Here is a 22,494-nt window from a genome sequence, read left to right as displayed (position 1 = left end):
TTTTAGAAATGTATTTTGAAATATAAAATATTCAGAAATGTAAAAGGGTATGGAGCAAGTAACAAAAAATAATAATAATCCTTACATTTGGAATTGCGTCTCAAAGTGCTTCACCAAACTTATTGTTAAGTGTAATAACTGGGTGTTTTTTGTAAGGAAACGTGGTGGTTAATTTGTGTACCCCAATGTTCCACAAACTGCCATGAAGTGAGTGACCAATTTTATTTGAGGGATTGTTGGCCAACACACTGGGAGGAACTCCCTTCTCTTTTTGAAGAATGCCATAGTATCTTTAACATCCACCTGAATAAGCAGGTAGGACCTCAGTTTAATATTGCACCTGATTGCACCTCCAACAGTGCATTGCACTCTCAGCACTGCAGTGGAGTATCAGCCTAGCCTTTGGGTTCAAAGCGCTGTGAGGAGTCCCCCCTAAAGCTCTATATCAAATGCAAAGATTATTATGATTTTTTTTAAAAATTGGATTATTCTAATGCCTTGTAAAACACAAAGGCTCCACCAAGATTCATTTAAAAAATATTTTGTATTATCAGTATTTACTTTTTCTTGGTTCCTGATGCACCCTCCTTCCCCCAAAAAGTAGCACACAATTCCTTGAACGATATCCCTTCCAATGAACAATTAGTGTCAGCCTGGTGCAGCGGTAGCACTCTCGCTTCTGCGTCAGAAGTTTGTGGGTTCAAGCCCCACATCGGAACTTGGAATCACATAATCTAAGGTGACACTCCAATACACTGCCGGGGGGTGTTGCATTGTTGGAGATGTCGTGCTTCAGACGAGACAGTAAACCAAGGTCGCACCTGCCTGTTCAGGTGGATGTTAAAGATCTAATGGCACTATTCGAAAAGAGAAGGGAGTTTCTCCCCATGTCCTGACCAACAAACCCCAAATAAAATTGGGCACCCACTTCGTAGCTGTTTGTGGGACATTGCTATGTGCAACATGTTATGCCCACAAAGTACACAGTGCACTTTAAAATATATCCTGTGAAGCGCTTTGAGACGTCTTCATGATGTGATAAGGCACTATATCAAATGCAAGGATTATTATTATTGATGGCAGTCGTAGACGAGTGACTGACAGGTGTGGGCGATATGAGAATTTCTATGTGATTATTCCTGGACACATGTGTAACCACAGATGGGAGTCATGGAGAAGACCTCCATCAGCGTGTTCATAACACATTGTGTCAGAGCCTCCATCAGAGCACGCAACATTCTGTATGTTAATCCAACAGCCCAATATCAAAGAAATCCATCTGTATTTCAAAGATTAATAATACAACAATCCTTGCATTTGATACAGTTTCTATCACGTCAAAGCATCTTAAAAGTAATTGCGAAAAGTCTGCATTTTATAGCTTAAACAATACACTTTAACAGAATATCACACAGTACCTTAATGCATGTTAATCATTTGCAGCTCGCACAGAAATTTGAAAATATAACGAGTCACAATTATGCCATTGCAGCTCTTTATGTGAGGCTTTTCGGTGCAGTTCAGAAAAGACACGACAATGAATGGGTCAGAGCACCTCTCTAAGTGACAATACACAAACACAAAAAAAATAGTAGAACAAGGCAAGCTTGTACAAACAGTATATTAGACCAGTAGGCAAACCTGTCTGTGTTATGAATGGAAGGAGAGAAGAAGCTGAGACTCAGAGATGCGGGATGCGGAATAACTGGGTCACCATCCGCTTATTCAGAATATCATAGTTTCTCATTGGACCTGCCATCTGGTCAATAGACGGAGGTTATTCCATTCACGGTCTATTGTCAATCTCTGCTGGAATGAGGACTGCATGAAAAAGAAATTCCCACTCTTCAAATGGTCCAATATCATTGGTTTAAAGTTTAATTGATACTGCAGCACTGAGGGAGTTCATGATTCAAGGTATTTTCCATACAAGACCAAGCACTAAAGGGGGAGAACATTGTTTTTAATAAAGTATATAAAACCCTTGCTTTTCCTTATTCTTATGAATGATATTTGCTGATATTTTTTAAATGCTAAAAGGAGTCTGCAATTGTTAAGACAAAGGAACTTTAACCCAGTTAGTCCTGTCCACCTCTCAATCTGCCTTCATGCCAGGTGCTGCCTGAGACATTGATTGCAAGCACACAGGAATGGCCTTAGCTCTTGTCCTCTCACCCAAGGCACATAAAAACATGAATTGTTAACAGGAATACTCCTGCGCTTTGTCCACAAAATACACTGTCCCTATACTATGCAGTGTATTCTGTGAAGCGTTTTGAGACGTCCTTCTGACCATAAAGGCACTATACCAAATACAATGACTATTATAATAACAGACTTCAAAGAAAATAGCAATTTGTGTTTAGAAAATATCTGCAATGCATAAACATGTCACATTGCAAGGAGTAAAATCACAACGAGTGATGTTACTGCCAACAATCTTACAAAAGTGTTTGAAGCATTGCCTGTGGTGAAGCGATAGAAGCCTATAGTCCTTTGCTTCTCCATTGCTCTCGCCCTGGATTCTACATGATACAGCAAAGCCTTGTCACAAGTCTACCTACGGGAATCTGCAGAGATCCTCTAAGCCTGTTCTGTTTCAACCTTAAACAGTGAGTATTACTGCCGGCTCTTTAATATCATTAAAAAAAACAAAGGTGGCCAGGAATGTTTTAAGTTAATATTTTTAAATGGAAAAGTTTGCTTTGCACTGGCAGCAGATGTTTCATACAGCTGGCGCAAATTCAAATCAGTGCGATGTGGTCACTCAACACTTCTTAGCAGCCCCTACAGAGCTCCAGAAGAATATTGCAGTTTGTGTTGTTTTACTCAAAAAATCCACTAAATAGGAACAAACGGTGCAGGGCTATATATTCAGCCTATGAGACTTCAACCCTCTCTTGCCTGATGATTTTCTGAAGTTTCTGCAACTCACAAGATCACAGGATTGATTTGGATCAAGAAGGCCATTTGGACCATCCGATCTCATCCTTCCAGAAGACCCACTCTGCTGTCCCGCGTCACAGAATTAAGCTGTTTTTAAAAGAATCCAGTGTCCTGGCCTCAGTTACCCTTCCTGACAAACTATTCCAGTCGTTAATTACCTATAATCATACAATATAGTGAACTTAATTGTAGTGTCAAGTAAATGAATGTTAATGAACTGTTTCCACTTGATGGTGAATCCAAAACAAGGGATCATAAATATAAGATAGCCACAAGCATGTCTTAAAGGGAGTTTAGGAGGAACTTCATTAAGCAGAGGGTGGTGAGAATGTGGAACTCACTGTAGGAAGCTGTGGTTGAAGTAGAGAGCATCAGTGCATTTAAAAGGAAATTCAATGCATGCATGAGAGAGATGGGAAATGGGAGAAAAGATTAGGAGGATTAGAGGCTCATATGGAGTATAAACACCAGCGTAGAATGGTGGGCCAAATGACTCACAGTATATCCTTTGAAGTGTTTTGAGATGCCTTTCTGACATTAAAGGTACTATACCAAATACAATGATCATTATAATAACTGACCAAAGAAAGTAGCAATTCATGTTTAGAAAATATCTGTAATGTATAAACATGTTACATTGCAAGGAGTAAAATCGCAATGAGTGATTTTACTGCTAACAATCTTACAGAGGTGTAACTTTCTATGTTATTTTATGAACCCAATGATTTACAGTATTAATAGTCAACGCAAAGCTTGCCTTTTACACTTTTACAAGTGAAGCTGAACTGGTTCCATAGTTACAGAAACTGCATGTGAAAAATCAAAGGCTGTTGCAAATCGGTTCCAGAAGTTGAGAGGAACAAGGTGGCTGCTGCTAACAACTGCCTGTAAAGGGAATTAAACAGTCTCCCGGTCCCGAACAATAAAGTGCTCCAGACTGGAGCTGTGGAGTGCAGATTATCCTGAACCACACAGCAAATACAAGTCCAAGATGAGAGCCATGAGAAGGTACCAATCTAATTCCACACCATCAGTGTTTATTTCCACTTATTCTCAATCCAGCCTAACCTTCTGCAAAATTCACAATTTCCCGTCTAAACCCCTGCGTGAAGTCACTTCCACCTGCCAAGTTTGAATCCCTGGAACCAGGTGTGGTACATCTATTAGTATCTCCTTCTCCTCCTCTGTTTTTTCCCTGCAGGCTGCGCGGTGTTATCTTCCAGATTGGGCAACCTGGATAAAACAATGAGTGCCCTACCCCCTCTCCCCCCTCTGCGCCACCTCCAGCTCCCCCAGTCTTCATGATTGTGAGCTGACTATGCCCCACTAACCACCTGTCTCAAGTCTTGGAGTGCGCATCTTGGCTGCCGCCCCAGACCTGAGCTGCTTTTTCCCCAAAATGCTCCCTACCCTGCAACTCTTCCGCTCTGTCCTCCTCTCTCTCCATCCTCCTCGCCTCCTAACCCCATTTGACTGTCCCACAGCCTCCCTCTACTCCAGTCTGGGAATCCTCGGTCAGGCTCACCGTGGCACTCGGCATTGGCTGCCCAGCAGCAGCCACACTGACTGCCCCATTCCCCATTATCACCGCAAACCTCACCAGACCCAGACCCCAGGGGCCAACCTCTCCTCTCACATTCCCACTCTCCCTGCCAATCCTCCCACCACTCTCTCCCATCTCACACATTCCTCTGCCAACTGTCGCCTCCACATCAGCTTACAAAATGTCAGCTCCCTTTCAAACAAGGCTCTCGCCATTAACGACATCATCATTGATGAAAACCTCGATATTCTGGCCCTCATTGACATCTAGATCACCCCAGGCAACACTTTCCACTTGATTGAGGCCAAACCACCTGGCTATACCTGCCACCACACCCCACCTCCTAACCATCATGGCGGTGGTGTAGCCCTCATCTCCAGGTCCTCACTTGCTCTATCCCCTTACTCCTATGGCTCATTCCCCTCCTTTGAGCACCTTACCTCCAATCTTTCCCTCAAAATTCTTCTGATTTATTGTCCCTCCAAACCCTCCCCCACCTTCATTCTCTGACATCTCCACACTCCTAGCTTCCCTCTGCCTCTGTTCTGAACAACTCCTTATCCCAGGCATCTTCAACCTGCACTTCACCCCCTCTTGCTCTATCTCCACCGACTTCTCTCTCTCCACACTCCCTCTCCACTGCCCTGGAGTTGTCTGAACTCCTCCCCCTCTTGCCTACCTCCCGCATCGACATATCCTCCTCGGTCACTCTCCTCCACAACTCCCTCTCCACTATTCTCAATGCCCTTGCCCCCTTCACCTCTCGAACCACCTCTTACTCACGCAACTCACCCTGGTACACCAGCCACCTCCGCTCACTCAAGGGTCAGGTGCGTGCCACTGAATGCACTTGACTCAAACCTGATTTAACAGTCCACCGGCAGATCTGCCTGGACCACATAAAAGCTTACTGCTCCGCCCTCGCCTCTGCTAAATCATCCTTCTATTCCAAGGTAATCTTTGAGGCCAAGGACAACCCCAAGCTCTTATTCTCTACTAGCAACCGGCTCCTCCATCCACCCTCTCAAGCCTCGCCCATCCCTTCCTCCAACTCCAAGGAGATGCTGTATTTCCTCAAGACCAAAATCAAGGGGATCCGTTCAGCCTCCTCCACTCTCCCAATCGCCACTCCCTCCCCATCTCTCCCTCACACTTTGGCCCCTACCCATCTCTACCTATACACCCTCAAACCTGTCTCTTCCTCATCTCTCACCACTACTATAACCTGCATGAAGACTACCACCTGCTCCCTCGACCCCATCCCTACCCCTCTCCTTACCTCCCAGCTCCACCTTCTCGCCCCTTTACTGTCAGAACTCATCAACCTCTCCCTGTCAACTGGCACCGTTCCCACCCCCCTAAAAACAGCTGTCATCACCCCTATCCTAAAAAAAACCTTCCCTGGACCCATCCCTGCTCACTAAATACTGCCCAATTTCCAACCTCCCTTTCCTTTCCAAGGTCCTTGAAAGTGTTGTTGCTTCCCAGCATCACTCCTTCCGCTCCTGCCACTCCCTTTATGAACCCCTCCAATCCACAGCATGGAAACAGCCCTAGTCAAGGTGACAAATTACATTCTGTCCACCTGTGACCAGGGCTTCCTCTGTCTCCTTGTCCTCCTAAACCCCTCTGCTGCCTTCAACATTGTGGACCACTCTATCTGCCTCCACCACCTCTCCCCTCACCTCTTCAAGGTTCTGTCCTTGAATGGTTCAGATCCTATCTTACATACCAGCTCCACTTTATCTCCACAAATGGCTTCTCCTCCAGCCACTGCACCATCTTGTGTGGTGTTCCTCAGGGCTCTGTCCTTGGTCCTCTCCTCTTCAACCTCTACATGCTCCCTCTTGGTGACATCATTGGCAGACATGGCGTCAACTTCCGCATGTATGCAGATGACACACAACTCTATCTGTCTGCCTCCACCCTCGACTCCAGGACCACTGCTGTCCTGACAGAATGTCTGTCAGACATCAAGTCCTGGATGAAAGCCAACTTTCTACAGGTGAACATCAGTAAGACCGAGGCTCTCCTGATTGGTTCATGCCAGCGTGTCCGCACCTCAGGCACTGACAGCATCATAATCCACGGATACACTCTCCACCTCACCCAGCCAGTCAGGAACCTAGATGTCTTGTTCAACCAACAAATATACAGTCAATTCACTTTACAATCTATTCTGTGAAGAGCTTTGAGACGCCTAGAAGAAGTGAAAAGCGCTATATCAAATGCAAGGATTACTATTACTCAACTGTCCTTTCTCTCACACATCCATGCCATGACCCGCTCTGCCTTCCCCCACCTCCACAACATTGCCCGACTCCGTCACTGCCTCACCCATCAAACCACCGAAACCCTCATACATGCCTTCATTGCATCTAGGCTCGACTATGCCAATGCCCTGCTTGTCAGCCTTCCCAACTCTTTCCTCCACAAGCTTCAGATCATCCAGAACCCTGCAGCTCATGTCCTCTGCCACACCAGCCTCCATGACCCCATCACCCCCATCCGGCTCCACTGGCTCCCCAGCCCTCAGAGGATCAAGTTCAAAATTCTCATCCTCACCTTCAAGGCCCCCCATGGCCTTGTACCCTCCTACCTCTCCAACCTGCTAGCTTCTTATCAACCTTTTCGCTCCCCCGTTCAGCAGGCTCTGGCCTGCTCCACGTCCCCCACTTAACCCAGCCCACATCGGCAGCCGGGCCTTCAGCCTCTCTGCCCCCATCCTCTGGAACTCCATCCCACATTCCCTTCACCTCGCTCCCTCCCTTGCCTCCTTCAAGGCAAGCCTCAAGACCCTCCTCTTCAACCATGCCTTCGGCCACCCTTCTGACCTCCACCCTTCCTGATCCCATCCCACACCCCCCTCCGGGGGTCCTAATCCCTGACTGTTCAGCACCTTGGGACATCCTCCCAACATGAAAGGCGCTTTACAAATGTAATTTTGTGTTGTATTATTCAAACTTGTTCTCTTTCCTTCCACAGATAATAAAATAAGAAATAATAATCCTTGCATCTGATATAGCGCCTTATCACATCATCGAGACGTCTCAAAGTGCTTCATAGAATATACTGCAAAGTGAATTGTCTGCATATTTTGTGGGCAAAACGCGGCAGCCAATTGCACACAGCAGTGTCTCACAAACAGCCGTGGATTGAAGTAACCAATTTTTTATTATTAATTTTTTTTGAAGGAATTATTCCCCCGGAAAAGCGATCCACCAATCGACTAACAACCAGGTTCCTTCTTCTGCTAAGTAAACAGGCGTGTAGAGTAAGGCAACTTGCACATTTCGCCCTGCCGTGAATCAAACCCAGGTCTCTCACATGTGAGGCGAGTGCTCTATCCACTGAGCTACAGGACTCCTTTGAGATGTCTCAAAGGGCTTCACAGGATATATTGTAAAGTGAATGGACTGTGCATTTTGTGGACAAAACTTGGCAACAGCAAAGTCTCACAAACAGCCGTGAAGTAAGTGACCAATTTTATTTGGGGTTGTACTGGCCAGGATACCGGGAGAAACTCCCTTCTCTTTGCGAATAGTGCCATGGGATCTTTAACGTCGCTTGAACAGGCAAACAGTACCTCAATTTAACATCTCATTCGAAGGTCCTACTCAGTTCTAGTTGCACAACCTACTTAGAAGGTTATCAAAATATGTTTCTCCCTATGAATATTACATTCACAGGAAGAAAATGTTCTGCTTTTATTGCAGCTATATAGATCTTGCAACAATAGTTTCGTACTCCAGAGGGCAGAAACTGAATAGCAAGGACTGTACGTTGAATTTAAAATAGATGAAGATTTAACAAAACCTGCACTTATGCAGCGTCTTTCACAGCAGATAACATCTCAAAAATGCTAGCGAAAGGCTGATTGGCTCAGCTATTATTTAATACATTCTACATGACCTCCATGCAGTCTGAAATGCTTTTGTCTCAAATGCTGTATATTTTGTTAACATAAATCAAGAGATCAGAAGAATCTCAATTCTGTCCACAAGTTTAAATTTTAAAATGTTGTATCACACATTTTCAAGGTCAGTCAATTGATGCTTAATAAATATAGAGCAGTTGGCAGCGATGTTAACTCTTGTATTTCACCACAAAATATACAGTCAAATCACTTTACAGTATATTCTGTGAAGTGCTTTGAGACGTCTCAAAGACGTGATAAGGCACTATATCAAATGCAAGGGTTATTATTATTATCAATAAGTGCAGATGGCCCCTTATTCAGTAGCTGTATAGTACATTTAGGTTGAAGCCTAGAGATCCACTTCAAAATCCTCACAGCATATATGTACAAATCTGGCTGCTGCCCCAGTATAACATGTACTGTGTTCTGTTTTACTTTCTATTTGCCTAAGTTCAACAAAAAGGCCAAGCGTTTAAATATATTTCTAAGTTGCTCATCTGGGAGGATCATCTGAAAACGCAGAAGGAACGTGGCACTCGTATTGTCAACCACTGACAGAGGAGCATTTGTTTTGGGTCGGCTGATGCGTCAAGGCACAAAACAATAACAGCGAGCAGATTCCCTTCCTTTGTCGAAACACCTGCTAACCGCATCAATCTTCCTCATCCATTATGCAGCAGAGAAGCCTGTGGTGGCACAGCAGCACCAAGTCCCACTCGCCTCCCGCCTCAAGCTGACTGAAACCCAGCAAAACCAGATCTCCACAATGGCATCTGATGTCGCTGACAATATCCAGGCCCAAACAGGGTCAAGGCCCAAGTTCGAAAGACGGCTTTTAGGGGATATTTTTAACTGCTCTTCATTTGCAATTTTGTTGATCTGATCACACCAGATCATAGACACCCTCAGGATGAATCATACAGCATCAGCAGCAGCAATAAAATCTCATTTTAAAAACAGGAGCAAGTGAGCGCATACGTTTGAAGGCCATTAAACTGTTATAATTTCACTGGCGATGAGGAAAACGCACCACTATTCAGTGCCAGCAATAAAAAGGAGATGAATTGCAGCACTGGTTTTACACTCCCTTGCATCCAGAAGCGAAATTGTAAATTTCTGCACAGTAATCGACACAAATGTTGAGGTGTATTTCTCTGGGCATTAACCCCCGGCTTTCCATACTGGTCTATAATGCTAATGGTCAGGTATCAGTGCTTTGCTATGTGGCCCATTGCACACTATTTCTTTATATGAAAGCAGCAAACAGCAGGAAAGGGCTCTTGCAATGCCACAAGACTCTATCAAGAGCATAGGGATCAAGCTTATGATCCATTTGATATTTATCACAGTGAATGGGCTGGAGATGGATTTCCCGATGTTATTCTCAATGTTGAAGTCAGAACAATTTGATCCACAATGTTGGGATGCCTGGCCCACAGCACGGCGTTTGATGGTCAGTTGGCAGGATACCAGCGTTTTATAATAATAATAATCCTTGCATTTGATATAGCGCCTTATCACATCTTTGAAACGTCTCAAAGCGCTTTACAAAATATACTGTAAAGTAATTGTCTGAATGCCTTGTGGGCAAAACGCAGCAGCCAACCGTGCACAGCAGCATCCCACAAGCAGTCATGGACTGATTGACCAAATTGTTATCATTATTGTTTTTTGAAGGGATTATTACCCCCGGAAAAGCAACCCGCCAATTGAATATTATTTACTCCCACTCATCACCAGGCAAACACAGGTGTGTGGAGCAAGGAAACATGCCCAAGGTTTCCCCCTGACCAGGAATCAAACCCAGGTCCTCTTATTCTTTGTGTCCATAAAGGTCTTAAAATCCTTTTATAGTTTATTCCACACACTCTCCTCATATCCTTTTGTTTTCTCCACTGTTTCACATTTTGTATCCATTTTTTAGATTTTCAGAGTTAGATAAAAGTGATACGGCACAAAAACAGGCCATTTGGCCCCAACTAGCCCATGTCGGTGTTTATACTGCATATAAGCCCCCTCCCTCCTATACTTCTCTATTCCTTTCTCCCTAATTTTGCACCATTGGATAAGGGCCTATATCAAATGCAAGAATTATTATAAGTGGCAGTAGTATTTACTAGAAAGCAGGCAATCCACTAATCGACAGTCAAAAGCAGCAATAAGCAAGCCATAATTTCAGCTTTTCAGTGCAGTAGGAGGCCATTCAGCCCATCGAATCTGCATGAGTTCTCAGAGCAAGCTGTTCATTCAATCCTGCATCCCCATCCTTTCCCAAAAACCCTTCACACCTCTATCTTTCATATACATTGCTACTTCCCTCTTCATGAGGCAGAGCTGAGCTCCAACCAGGATTCGAACAGAGAACTTCTGGTTCCTGTTTAGAGCTGGTGAAGTGAGCTACCTGAGATGTTGAAATTATCATAGATTCTTAGCACCTCATAAAATTGGGACGTCCCTGGGCACTTGGGACATCCTCCCCATGTGAAAGGCGCTCTATAAATGTAATTTTGGTGGTGTTGTACTAAATGCTCTGAAAAGTGGGTATGGGGTTTATTAATATCTATTTATTATTGATATTATTAATAACAACAACAACTTGCATTTATATAAGGATCTTTCAGGCAGGATAGCGTTTCGGAGCTCTGATCATGGTTACTTTTGAAATAATCTACATTGCTGATCATCACGTCACTATCCCGAACGTGACAATCTGCCAAGTCCCTTCAGCTGCTGCAATACAGTTCACCTTCCCTGGCCTCAGTAAGAATCCCTGGAACTATCCTAATGACATGTTAACAGCTGAAAACCCAATGTTAACTGTACACTTGGTGAAGGTCACTCACCCTCCTTGAGCATATGAGACAAAGGACAAAGGCTGGGACGATCCGACAAGGACCAGCACTTCATAATATAAACCACTTTAACAGACGGGGCCTCATTTTCAGCTCCCAGTTTGCATTGGCAGCTCACTGAAGCTGTGTGAATGTGGTTACCTATTTAGCAGAGACCTGAAATACCTCATGGTCTGAGCTGTAAGACCAGTATCTTAAAACCAGAGATCATGCAGAATTTTGGAAATGTATTAAATTCAGTCATACTTTGGAAGCCTTTTTTTTCTGTAGTTCTTAAGGCCACCATAACAAGAAAGTTCAGGACATAAATGTTTATTTTATTTGTATTGACTGAAAGCACTCAGAAACATTTTCTCATAAACACAAGAGCATGTGACCAAACCATTCTCACATAGCAGACAGACAGCCCTTTCTGCAATGAAAAATAGCTTCAAGCGACAATTCACATTTAGTAGCTGTCAGGATTCCTTTGAAAAAGGAAAATGCCTCCAAACTATCTTTAAATTGTTCACAAAAATGACAATTTATTCTACTTGTGGGTGCAAAGGGTTTAAATGGAATCTGATGCAATACAAGGCACACCCTCTGCATTGTGTGTGTGGAAATGTTGAGGGAAAACAGGTCAAAACAACAACAAGTTGCATTCATATAGCGCCTTTCACTTTGGAAAGATGTACCGAGGCGCTAGGAATCAGGCTTTTGCTATGATGCCCGTTCCCCACCCCCAACCACAGTCGAACATCCTGCTAACATTTACTGTCAAGAGTCAAACATGAAAAACAGTCACTTGGGCGAGGTCCTGTTATGCTAACAAGCAGTCAAAGAGAGGAGAATGTGGACAGAACAGAGAACTGAGATCACCTTCTTTGCTCTAATTCATATTAATCTTACTCTTCAAGGCAATAAATCTCAAGAATCAGACAGTGTATAAAACTCTCTTCCCTTGTTTTATGGTATCATTTAAATTCCTTTGAGTATATTGCAATTGCAGCTATAGTTTATCCTCAATGCATTAATCTACACTCTTTGTAACACCAGTGCAAGAAAATTCCATTGCCTCTGACCCAGAAGAAATGAGAAACCAAAGCATTCCCCAGACTCCAAGCCTCACACTTAAACACATTCATTCAGCTTCCATAGCTTCAAATGTTTCTACTTTTATATTTCCACTTTTGCATAATTACTATGCTCTGCATCATAAGCACTGAGCAATATCCTCCCTTATCTGCTTCCTCTTTAATTAAAAATACTGCTCAGTACATGGGTTGAGGCCGACACATCAAACACATGGTTGTGTGGCCTAGAATCAGTGAAGTCAAGATTTGCGTCAATGCCACCAGGAACAATCCCTTGAATGCAACAATAAACGTCTTGCAATACCTTGCAAAACTCCAGCAGCTTTTCTGGGGGTTGAACCCGTGTGAACCTTTAGAGTACATTTTTCTCCTATTTTACCTGTGTACATAATTTAGGGTAGTGTCATGCCACAGCTTCCTAGCATATTATGCAATGGGGTGATAGGATTTGAGACTCTCCCTGTGATTCCCCACACTGTCAGCTCTCAGCCTTAAACAACAACAAAATTACATTTGTAAAGCGCCTTTCACGTCGGGAGGAAATCACAAGTGACTGAATAATCAGGGATCAGGACCCGAGCGTGGGAGGGCAGGGTGGGATGAGGGAGAGCAGAGGGGATAGGAGGACGGTTGAAGGCACGGTCAAAAAGGAGGGTCTTGAGTCATGCCTTGAAGGAAGCAAGAGAGGCAGCAAGACAAAGGAGTTGTGGGATAGAGTTCCAAAGGGTGGGAGCAGAGAGGCTGAAAGCTCGGCCGCCGATGGTAGGGTGGGTCGGGCGGCAGACATGGAACAGGCCGGAGCCTGCCGAGCGGAGGGTGCAGGCAGGTTCAGTAGATGTGGTGTATTTGGGTTTCCAGAAGGCATTCGACAAGGTGCCACATAAAAGCTGTTGCATAAGATTAGAGCCCATAAAATTAAAGGTAATATATCAGCATGGATTGGAGAGTGACTAACAGGAAGAAAACAGAGAGTAGGGATAAACGGGTCCTTCTCAGATTGGCAGGATGTGACAAGTGGAGTGCCACAAGAAGCAGTGCTTGCACCTCAATTATTTACAGTCTATATCAACGATTTAGATGAGAAAATAGAACTCAACATATCTAAATTAGTGGACGATACGAAGATAGGTGGGAGAGTAAGATGTGAGGATGACACACAAAGAATGCAAAGGGAAATAGACAGGCTAGGTGAGTGGATAAGAAGGTGGCAGATGGAGTATAATGTGGGCAAGTGTGAAGTTATTCACCTAGGCAGTAAAAATGGAAAAGCAGATTATTTTCTAGAGGGGGGGAGACTAGATAGTGGTAGTGTTCAAAGGGATTTGGGTGTCCTTGTACACCAGTCACAAAACGTTAGTATGCAGGTACAGCAAGCAACTAGGAAGGCTAATGCCATGTTGGCGTTTATTGCAAAAGGGTTAGAGTACAAGAATAGAGAAGTCTTGCTGCAGTTGTATAAGGCCTTGGTGAGACCACACCTAGAATATTGTGTGCAGTTTTGGTCTCCTTATTTAAGAAAGGACATACTTGCCTTAGGACATACTGCAGACATAATCTGCAGCGTAGATTCACTAGGTTGGTTTCTGGGATGAGGAGGGTTGACCTATGAGGATAGGTTGAGTAAATTAGGCCTATATTCTCTAGAATATCGAAGAATTAGAGGTGAACTTATAGAAACCTATAAGATTCTTAAGGGTCTTGACAGGGTAGATGCTATGAGACTGTTTCCCCTGGTTGGAGAATCTAAAACTAAGGGTCATAGTCTCAAGATTAAGGGTCAGCCTTTTCAAACTGAGTTGAGGAAACATTTCTTCACTCAGTGGATAGTGAATTTGTAGAATTCTCTACCCCAGAAGGCTGTGGATGTTCAGTCCTTGAACATATTCAAGGCTGAGGTTGATAGATTTCTAAAGGATAGAAGGATTAAGGGATATTGGGATAGGGCGGGTAAATGGAATTAGGTCAGAAGATCAGCCATGAACATATTAAATGGCGGGGTCTGAATGGCCTACTCCTGCTCCTACATCTTATTGTCAAGGTTCATAGGGAGTCAGCAGGTCATAGATGTAGGAGGGAGCAAGGCCACGGAGGGCCTTGAAGGTGAGGACAACGATTTTCAATTCTATCTTCTGAGGGATGGGGAGCCAGTGGAGCTGGTGGGGGTGATGCGGTCACTGAGCCTGGTGTGGGAGAGGACACGAGCTACAGAATTCTAGATGATCTGCAGCTTGTGGAGGAAAGAGTTGGGGAGACCGACAAGGAGGGTGTTTCCGTAGTCGAGCCATGAGTTGATGAATGCGTGTATGACAGTTTCAGTGGCCTGAGGGGTGATGCAGTGGTGGAGTCGGGCAATGTTGCAGAGGTGGGGGAAGGCAGAACGGGTCATGGCATGGATATGGGGGAAGAAAGGAGTATTGAGGGTCAAACAAAGACGCCCAGAGACACAGAGTACCATATCCTGCCCTGCAGTGACAGAAGGAAAGGTTGTCGATAAAGGCCGCCTGAGATTCCACAATCGACAGTACTTAGTGATTGGTGACATTGCAGAGACTGGCATCAGAACTTGTGTTTGCTCTTTTGACCAGGGAAGTTGTGTGAGGGACATAAACATAAAAGCTATTAGTGCTGCTGCAATCAGATGAGAATACAATGATGTGATAAGTGACGTGACCATAACTGCATTATAAATATGGTTTCTTGGGTTTCCCAAATGCCTCAATTGGTAAAGCTGTCACCTAATGGGAAATTAAGTAAGATCCTAAAGGTCCCAGGTACAATCCTCGTCAATGCTGAAGAGCCTGTTAGCACTCACTGTTTATGTCCACTTGTGAAGAATTACTATGTCACAGTGATAAAATGTTAAATATTTGGTAAAAATTGGAAAACTAGGGAGATTTAATCCCAGGAAGGGTTGCGAAGGAAGTTGGAAGAAACATTTATTGGAACATGGATTTGGAACATGCTTCGCTAAAGTAACTGTTGAAGTTGAGACCACATCAGCATTTCAAGGGAAATTGGATCAATGTTTTAAAAGGAACAATGTAAAAGGTAATTGGGAGAGGAGGGAATTGGGATTAGAATAGTTAGCTCCAGTGGAGGAGTCAGCAACAGAGACTTGATTTGCTGAATGGACCTCCATCTGTGTAGTACTTTGTAAGACTATATAGAGTTAATGAACAAATGCAGGAAAGATTCATACATGGTGGTTCCAATCACTCAAGACAACTCACCAGCATTCAGCAAGTATTGCAATTCAAAATAAGCCATTATGACTGTGACACATTACAGAAATGACAACTTCTGCCTTAAAAAATCATTACAGTTTGAGAGAAAAAAGAAAAATAACAAACTGGAATCTGGCAAGAGCATAATGAATAATTCAAATTGTATTTTAGTATCTTAATAAATAATCCTTGCTTTTGATATAGCACCTCTAACGTCAAACCATCTCAAAGCACTTCACAAATATTTGCTGTCAAGTGTAATCATTGCAGTTGCAGGCAAATGCAACAATCAATTTCCACACATTAGGGTCCCATAAACAACCATAGTAATAGATGTTTACCAATAGTAATCCTTGCATTTGATACAGTGCCTTTCCATTCGCAACTTGCATCATAGGATCTACTGTAAAGTGTAGTAACTGTAGATTGTTGGCCAGAACACCAGGAGAAACTCCCTTCTCTTTTCGAATAGTGGCACGGGATCTTCAACATCCACCTGAACAGGCAGACGGAAACCTTGGTTTTATGTCTCATCCGAATAGCCATGAAGTGAATAACTAATTTATCTAGGGAACTGTTGATCATAAAACCAGGAGAAACATTTTTCACTTCAAATAGCATCATGGGATCTTTAATATCCACTTGAGGACAGAGCTTTTAATGTCTCATCCAGAGAATTGAAGCTCCAACAATTCAGAGATTCCTTGATTACAATGTTGAAATGTGAGCTCAATGTCCTAACATGGATTTGAATCCACAATGATATGGGTTAGAAGCCAAAGTGCTACCAAATGAGCCAAACTGACACCTTATTGGTTTGGATTAATCTTACATAACACAATATTGTGCATTGAAAGACATAACAATAAACATGATTATTAAACTTGGTTATCATCGCAGAACTGATGGATTCATACATAATTAACAAGCTTGAAATAAAATTAAAGAAAATGTCTCCTCTCCCATTAGTGGATTAGGCTCTTATAAATACTACATTCATCAACTCCTTTTAGAAAGATGAGCTGGATAAATATTAATGTAAGAACAAAACTGAGGACAATAACGATCAAATATAGAAACAGATAGTGTTTTCTGTACAATACATCCTGTCGAGTGCTTTGGGATATCCTCCTGACAGAAAAGGCACAAAATCAAAGGATTATTGTTATTATTATAGGACACAAGGCGCTACTGGAACCATAGAAGTTCAGGGACATTTGTGATCACAGCTCACAAGATTGTAGGAGAGGTTTGGATAAAGAAGGACCTTCAGCCCATTTGATCTACCCTTCCAGAACGCCCACAGGCACATCTAACCATTACAAAATCAACTGATCAGAGTTCAAGAGATGAGTTCTTTGTGGGTGGGCTGATATGCTGAAGTTTCACTTGGGAATATTACAGATCTTTTTGTGCTTATGAGAGGGTACCTATGGTTTGTTATATGTTTGCTGCTTCTCTCAGAGATTTTGGGTTAGTTGAGTATCATCCATGATACAGTAAATTATACATAGTCTGTGGAAGCAATGGCTTGATAGGTCAAATGTTTTTCACCCTTCCACATTCTGCTGTGCTCTTGTTGATCACTGGTACCGGGAACTCTATAATTAATGTTAATTTCTAATTTTGAAACTCGCTCTGTCAGAGTCTCATTCCAGTCTCAGTGTTTAATTTGTTCTCCATAAAGAACAGTCTTGCCTGAGGGGCAGGGAGTCCAGAAACATAATTCATGAGTAGCTGAGCTTTGTAATTATTTGAACATTTACTGTATATTTAGAACAAAGTTAAAAGCGGTCATGTTCCATTACCAGGTATTTTAATAAAACTATTAAAGATACAAGTTGCTGTTGGGTGTGTAAAAGATTCTCAACAGTAACCAGAAGTACATCAAGCCAACCTGCAGGATCTTGGTTGTGAAGGGATCTACTTTTAAACAGTTTCCATAGGTGACCATGAACTCTACCAGCATTCTTTATTGAGTAATCTTCTTGAAGAAATATTACAAATTAGACCCTTATTTATTTCCATTTCTACATGCAACGGTGCACTCTCCCTCAGCAAACAGAACGTGTTTTTAAAAAAATGCAATATGACTGACTGTGTGATTTTATCTTTTTCTTATTATTCTTAAATCTCTAGATCTAATTTTTTGCTGTTTTTCGATGCACCCCAATTTAAGTTCATTCAAATGCTAAGAAACACAAGTTGACCTATTTTCTTTCAGTCTGCAGAACGCTTTTAAGACTGGATTTACTTCACTGTTCAAAGCACTGGAGCTTTGTAACATCTTACATAGATCTTCCATCTGGTAGAGCACCTTTCATTTTGGGAGAGTGTCTCAATGTGCTTTATTGGATATACTGAAAAATGTAGTGACTTTTTTGTAAGCAATCAAAAGGGGAAGCAAGGGGAGAAAGGAAAAGTCATCAACTCTCTGAATTAATTTGCTAAAAGCTGAAATTGGTGATCAAGTTAAGCTCTCGACAAAACTATTACAAAGTATAAAAATTATTTTTTTCCCCCCTTTCAGTATTTCCTTCATCTTCAGTGAAGCCCTCCCAGAATTCTTTACAAAAGACTAAAATGCTCAAAGCAAATCCCAATGCCTCAAAAATATTCAAACGGCAGTACTGCAGTATCCTGACTGTGAAGTGGGCCAAGTTACATACGTCATATCAAAAACAAAAGTTTCACTTCTGCAGCAATTCTGCATTCTCCTTGGGGGTGGGAGAGAAATAGCTCCTGTGGAGCAGTTCAACTATAAATCATGTCCAGGAGGGAAGTACTGTGAATTTATAACAAGCATTTTGGTACTATTACAGCACAGTCTGCATGACAGAATAACACAAAACGACAACACATTCACATTCTTAATGTCAGGAAAAGCTAGGGAGGTTGTTATACAGAACTTCCCCTCTTGTACCATAACCTTTTTTAAAAAATTACGTATTTTGATATAAAAGTCTAGTTCACAGAGAATACAGTCCAGCACTAGTATTTAGATTGCTCTCTGTGGACCTCACTGCTCAAACAAACGGTATTTAATGTGTTTGCTTTAATCAACTGACCCTGTATCAGCAAATAAAACACAGGCGGTCCTTCCTTCCTTATATAGCACGCCTCAAGTCAGAAAGCAACGAAGGTTGACCAAAAAAGCACATTCAAATTCTGAAGTTGCCAGGGTTGTAAAACAAATTCAGAGCTTTAAATTCCAATTACAACATTGAATTTATACAACCATTCCATATTATTTCAAAGAGTTGCACATTATTCTGATTTATTTTTCACTGGATATTGCAGGAAGTTGGCTAAATACTTTGGGGTGTTTTGAGGATATACATGTATTGTATCCACTTGTAGAAAGTTGTTAGAAGCAGGTTTATTACAGTTTAGCAAGGATACGTAATGATGACAATTGTAACCAGGTGAAAGTAAGTTGCAATATGTAATCTGCAAAATGTTCATGTTTATCACGTTGTTCATAAATGCAGGGCAGTGGCAATCTTCCTCCCTCCTCTATCCTCATGAACAAAACGCGGCAGTGTTCACTGACAGAAAAACAGTCACTACACTTGGCATCAATTATTTGTGAAGAATTTCGAGATGTCTTGACATGCTAAGGCGCTATAAAATACAAGGATTATTCTGACACTGTGGCATGCCCTTCACCTCCCAGGAGCTGACCGAATTCAAACAAGAGAGAATACAAGCATTCATCCTTATTAGCGCATGTGGGGAGATGGAATGTTTCAATCATATTTTCAAAGACTGTTTACAAATGGCTGACCTTGAAAGATCACCATGGCAATCTTTTGTTCCTAAACTCTTGATTGACTACAGAGCGAGTCTTTATGCAACATTGAGTGACTTCATTGCAGCTTCACCACTGAAGACAAATACACACCATCCTGAACATCATTAAGGCCCTCTGAGTCCAGCAGAATTGGTTGGAAGTGCATGACAGACTGGAAGAGGAACAGGACTAAAGTAAGCCATGTACTGATTAAAACCACAGTGTTGGAACGGCAGAGATAGTTTGTGTACCAGCTTACTGTGGAAAGCCAAAACGGGTGGATATATGTATGTACTCACAGGTTAGTTGATGGAAGAATGTGCAGTGCTGCATATTATTTGCTTTAACAGAGAATGTAGTGACGACATTGTGCGGACTGTGCGCACTTTAACAATATATGCACTGTTAATAGGATAGTACAAGAGTGTGCTGCCCTTCCTTACTGCATAGGGTGTATCACCTTTTTCAATTTAGATTTTGTACATTTCGCCTATAAAAATACAGTTACTACACTTTACAGCAAATCCTGTGAAGCGCTTTGAGACTCATCGCAACATGATAAGGCACTATGTCAAAGGCAAGGATTAATATTATTTATTTGACCCAGGTAGAGTAGATATCTATCTCCTTTTATGCCAGGATCAATAATATAATCCCAAGAAACCCTATGTACGATTTGGAGACAAATATAGTGTACCTTTGATGATTTCGCACATGGATTGTCTTCACGGTTGTTTTTGAAACTATATATGTTTCTGAGAAGCAGGGAATGTGCAGAAAGATGGAAATATCAATGAAATAACTGTAATACCATTTTATTCACCAGGTGGCATGCTAGCCAGAACTTGTCAGCTCTTGTGTGTTTCACACTGTTGGAAAAAGAGCTGGAGTCGGTTGCTATGCCACTGGCTTTATTTTTCAGTACTGTAGGCCGGGAGTGCTATCCCATCCTTTCCAGGTACTACAGACACTGTGGCTCTCTCCAGCGTATATGTCAAAGCACTACAGGACATCTGCTGTGCTATGGCAGCTACTTTTATGTGAACTGTGCAAACCATGTGTAAACCATGTGCAGGGAGGGATTTACAGTTGCCCTCGGGTGTATAATTAACAACAACTTGCACTTATATAGGGCCCTTCACTTGGGGTAGCGTCCTGGAGCGCTTTCATTAGAACCAGTGGAAGGGATAGCTGAATCCCATGTAATCGGTTTTATTGAGTTTAAAGGGCAACGGCATCTTGTACAACATTGTAAAAATAGTACAATACAGATTAACATTTATATATGGCTTTTCACATCAAGAAGGCGTCCCATAGAGCGTACATAAGGGGCACGGGTTCTGATGAGAGAAGGGGAACAGTCGGTTCAGATTGAATTATTTTACACAGTGGGTCACCAAATTATCCAGGGAAACAAATTACGCTATCAGATTCAATAGGAAATTAAATAATTATATCAAAATAAGTCAATAGAGATATACGTAGATGAGAACGATAGAGGTATGATTTTTTTCCCTCTGAGGTCGATTAGATGGACTTGCTTTTCTAGTGGAAATCTATGTTCCCATGTTGAGCCAAATTCTTTCATTGAATCCATTGTCAAAGGTGAAAAATACCATTTGTGCCTAAAAGAGCCAACTGCGGCATAACCAGCCGTGATTTCAGCCTATGTAACAACATCTTAACTACATCACAAAGACACAGATGGTTTGAACTGGCCACTGACACAGAGGAACTTGAGAAGCAACATTGCCTCATGAATAATTCATATCAGCCAGAAAATTCAAAAGTGCGTCTCTGAACACAACCATTCAGCGGATGCTTTTGTAATGGGAACTGCAGAAAAATCCATGGGCTCCTACAGTCTTAACTGAAAGCTTGAAGAACAAAAGTAAAAATACTATTCAAGTCACACAGCAAAAATGTCACTGTAGGTTGTTAAGAATTTTTTATACGACCAGATTAGCTGGGGCCGACAGAGCTAACATTAATTTTTTTTCTGTTCTCACAGAATGTAGCTTTATTTCAGAAGACAAAGTGGAATTGTTTTGTCGCACAGGAGGGAAACTAACTACAATGCAGAGGGAAAAGCCTTTTTTTTGTGTGTGCTGGACTCTACTGGGATGCTTGCAACCATACTGCATTTGCTTCCATATAAAATATAGGTCTCAAACATTTCACTTTAAGGTTTCTGCAGTTATTTGGCTGATGGGACCCATACTCTTCTCCTGCCTGAAGCTGCTATTATAATGTCTTTGTGGGACTTTAAAGGGTGTCTGCACATGAAGAGCTCACATTATGGATCTTTTTGCAACTCATCTCAAGATAAGGAGAGCCGATGCCAGCCTCCACTGTATTTATTGCCTATACCTGGTTGTCATGAAAAGATGGCCTTCTCTTTAAACTCCTGGTGCCTCTCACAATGCTCTTGGATCGGGAGTTAAATAAATAATCCTTGCATTTGATATAGCGCCTAATGACACTGTCGAGACATCTCAAGGCGCTTCACCAGATTTACTTTAAAGTGTAGTTCTGGAATATTTTTGTAGGTGAACGCAGCAGCCAATTTGCAGAGAAACTGACCAATTATATCTGAAGGAATATTTGCCAGGAACATTGGGAGAAATTACCTTTTCTTTTCAAACAGTACCTTGGGATCATTAACCATGTTTCTTAATTGTTGTGGGACAAACTCCAAGATTAAGAAATGGCAATATATGTCCAAGACAGGAACCCCATATTCCAACAGCAAACCAAACAATATCCATAGGCAGATTTATCATCAATTATTATAAATAATAATCCTTGCATTTGATACAGAGCTGTCACTACGTCTCAAAGCACTTCACAAAATATACTGTGAAGTGAATTGACTGTATATTTTTTGAGCAAATAAAACAATAAAAAATCCTCACTTCTGTATTCCTTGGCTCTGTAAATAAATCCCAGAATTCCGTTTGCCCTTTTAACAGCTTTCTCTTATTGCAATCCAATTTTTAACAAACTATGTATTTATATCCCCATAGCCCTCTGTTCCTCCACTCCATTGAGAATTCTACCACCCACGATATAATTCCACTCCCTATTCTTGCTCATAAAATGTACCATTTCACATTTTTCTACAATGAGGAACATAAGTAC

General features: G+C 42.1%; 1 protein-coding gene across 1 annotated transcript in view; it reads right to left on the bottom strand.

Annotated features, from left to right (window-relative positions):
- Positions 1-22,494, bottom strand: part of LOC103175895 (LIM and calponin homology domains-containing protein 1) — a 199,075-nt gene that overhangs the window by 112,260 nt on the left and 64,321 nt on the right.

The sequence above is a fragment of the Callorhinchus milii genome, unplaced genomic scaffold, assembly GCF_018977255.1.
Source record: "Callorhinchus milii isolate IMCB2004 unplaced genomic scaffold, IMCB_Cmil_1.0 Scaffold1, whole genome shotgun sequence".
In the NCBI taxonomy this organism is placed as follows: Eukaryota; Metazoa; Chordata; class Chondrichthyes; order Chimaeriformes; family Callorhinchidae; genus Callorhinchus; species Callorhinchus milii.
The sequence above is the reverse complement of the archived record's forward strand: the minus strand, read 5'-3'. Positions and strand labels throughout refer to the sequence as shown.